Below are 3,533 nucleotides of genomic sequence, written 5' to 3'. Positions count from 1 at the left end.
ATTGACCAACAAAAACCTGGTCTAAAGTGATAAAAAACCTGGTCTAAAGCGCAGTATTTTTGTGTTATTTAAAGGGTGTATTAGTAATATGAGCCTATAGGCGGGTGCACAACGTGAGTACACTCTGCTTATTACACACACAGGGACGCGCAGCAACACACAGACATTTTTAAATATTACAAATAAAAGGATTCCTCTCTGGAGAAGCGTTCAGTCTATCTACTCGCAAATTCCGCCATGTAAATAGCGAATCCGCCATGGTGCGAGGGCAACTGGATTTTAAAGGGAATGGGAGATGAGACTCTGACTGGTTTATTGCACATTATGCCCAAAACACACCCGTGACTCATTAAGAGACTAGGGACAACCCTTTTGGACCATGCGCCTGGCATGCCGACCGTTTTTTCCATCGTTAAACTAGCAAAAGTGGATTCGGACACGCCCTAAGAGCAACTGTGCCATGCGCTTCAGACCGTTAAAATAGGGTCCCAATTGATCACGGGCTTAGGGCGTTCCATTTACATACATTGCGAAGGTTCTGCCAGTTGTGGGCACTTGTGCAACGTAAACAATGATGCACATCTGAGTGAAAGAGACGGTTAGCGAAGGTAGGGCAACTTAAACGCAGCCTAATTCAAGATTCACAGTATTCATTCGTCATGCTAACTGTTAGCCAGTTTCCCTCCAGAACCAATTCCTAGTGGACAGTGTTGACACTAAATAGTATACTACTTGTTCGCCTTAAAGGAATAATTCACAATTTTGTTTTTATTTTGTCATCACTTCTTCACCCTAAAGTTGTTCCAAACCTATATGAGTTTCTTTCTTTTGTTGAACACAAAAGAAGATATTTTAAAGAATGTTGGTAACCAGACAGTAGACGGTAGCCATTGACTTCCATAGTAGTTCTTTCATTGTCAACATTCTTTAAAATATCTTCTTTTGTGTTCTTGGGTGTGTAAATTATGACAAAATGTTCATTTTTGGGTGAACTATAATATATATATTTTTTAAAAGCCCTACCAGGACAAAATAAGGTATATAAAAAATATGAATTAGGAAATATTTCCTGAAGAACTCTTAGCAGATTCTGTCTGTGCCAACGGTCGATATCCAGCTAACAGGAACGTTCTCAGAACGTTAGCAAACGTTTTGGCAATGTTCTCTCGAACGTTATGATCTAATGTTCTCCAAGTAACGTTAATAAACCGTTTTGCTCAAAGCCTGTAATTATGTTTTCAAATCATTAGCACAAAAAAAACTTTATATATATATACATTGTTTATACGTTCTTTCTGAAATTTTTTAGTTAGACAACATTCAAAAGTAACTCCCAAAATGTTTGCAGAATTATAAAATGGAATGCTTTCTTAACGTTCACAGAACCAAGAATGAACGTTTTTAAAACATTTTTTTTTTTTTTCAAAATGGACGTTTTGAATATTCAGAGAACTTAATGGGAACATTACCAACACATTCTTAGAACATATTTTTGTTAGCTGGGTACTTACATATGCACTTTCACTGTAATCTCTTACACACACACAGGGAGATTCCAAAGATAGCAACAGTTCCAGTTGAGCCGCTCTGAGAGAGTCACTGTGGTGCACCCAAATTGAAAGGGTGGGACCGGGGCCGCCAAGCATGAAAAAGGATAGAAACGAGGTAGGGAGAGGAAGAAAGCATGAAAGAGAGAGAGGAAAAGGGAGGGCGGCACCCTTAAAGGACCCCATCCCGCTCTCTTAAGGAAGATGAGAGAGTGCGAGTGACGAAGGATGAAAAAGAAGGGAGAGAAACAAATTATTAACACCCCACCGACCACTTTAAAGAGGACAAAAGCAGGGAATGAGAGAGGAGCGGACACAGGGAGAGGTGAAGACACAGGGAGAGGAGGGACGCTAACGTTTCACCGGTACACCCACCGGGGTTTCCACCAGTTTATAGCACTACTTACAGGATGACTGCATTATTCCCCAAAAAAGAACAACATCAAAGAAATTATTATATGAAAGAATTGCTATAAGAAATAATAAAATGAATATAATTAATTGTAAGTATTAATATAGCCTGTTAACTGTTAGTGTCTGTCCAGGTATAGTGGGAACTTGGCATGCTTTTTTATTGCCTTTGTTCCCTATCAGATATTTTAGTAGTCATCGTTAATTAGGTATCATTCGAATGCTTAAACTCTCAAAATTCATCCTGTCAAATTGGACACTGAGTTTCAATAGAAACGGAAATAGAAATACAACAGAAATTGAAACCCTTTAACGGGCTAAATTTTTATGATATCAACTTCACATCTGTTGTGATCTTGGTTAGACTATATATATATATATATATATATATATATATATATATATATATATATATATATATTGTATAAAATATTTAGTTCAGTACATTTGCTTTAGGGTAAACAAACTTCTATAACATTTTTAATTTCCTTTTTTGAAGCTGCTTTTTGCAGTAATCTGCTGAGTGTCCTGTAATGTATTCCTGAGCATTCATAATTTACATCCATTTAAGTTAAGATCTATGCTAAAAAGAGGGAGGGGGAATAACAGTTTACAGGTTAACATATCATATTGAATAAAATGTATTAATAGTAATCATTTTATTAATATTTATAATCTTTAATATTTTATAATATACACCTGCTGAGTACTGTTTATATGGTTATTTAAATGGGACTGACATTTGCTACTCTTCCACACAGTACTGATTCTGTTGCTACACAACATATGTTGTTGCACTGCTTTATCTTTGTTGGACTTTTTATTTGCTGCTTGTTATTCTGTTCACACCAAGAATGCTAATTATAAAGATAACTGTAACGATATTAGTGTCCAGCAGATGATATTCTGCTTATTCTAAGCGTGCTGCAGTTTTGTCGTCTGTCACTTTAAATGCTAGAGCTCATATCCTCCTGGGACCCAGGAATAGACTTTTGTCCACTGTAGTGGACATTATATTTTAGTGAATTTCTCTGACATCATACATGTCACAGTTTTAAGATGTCCTGTAAAGAGCACATTCAGGGCTTTTCAGAGATACCAAATGTTTGGAGCTTTCACCCGGACAACAACTTCTTCTTGGTCTTTAAAAACGGCTGACATTAATGTTTAGCACTCTTATGGAAATATGATAATATTTTGTAATTATAATTTAAATCGGATTAATTTTCAAATTGTTTGTTATAAATCAACATCTCAGGAAAATGTTATGGGGTTTCTAATCAAAATATGACTTTTTGTTCCAAAACAGGGCATTGATTTCATAAATGTCCTCAATAGAGGACACCGGATTATCAGGCATTTTGGAGACACAACAGGTAAAGAAATTACATATCAATATTCCTATGAAATATTAGATATTATTATGATATGTTGCCAATTATTACTCCCATTATTACACTTCTATTTTCATTACATGTTGCACCAAAAACACATTAATATGGAAATAGATGCAGTGTATATGCATTGTATTGAATGGGAAAATCCAAGAATGGACATTTTACCCACATATTGCAT

Source organism: Gobio gobio (genome assembly GCF_949357685.1).
Source record: "Gobio gobio genome assembly, chromosome: 3".
In the NCBI taxonomy this organism is placed as follows: domain Eukaryota; kingdom Metazoa; phylum Chordata; class Actinopteri; order Cypriniformes; family Gobionidae; genus Gobio; species Gobio gobio.
The sequence above is the reverse complement of the archived record's forward strand: the minus strand, read 5'-3'. Positions refer to the sequence as shown.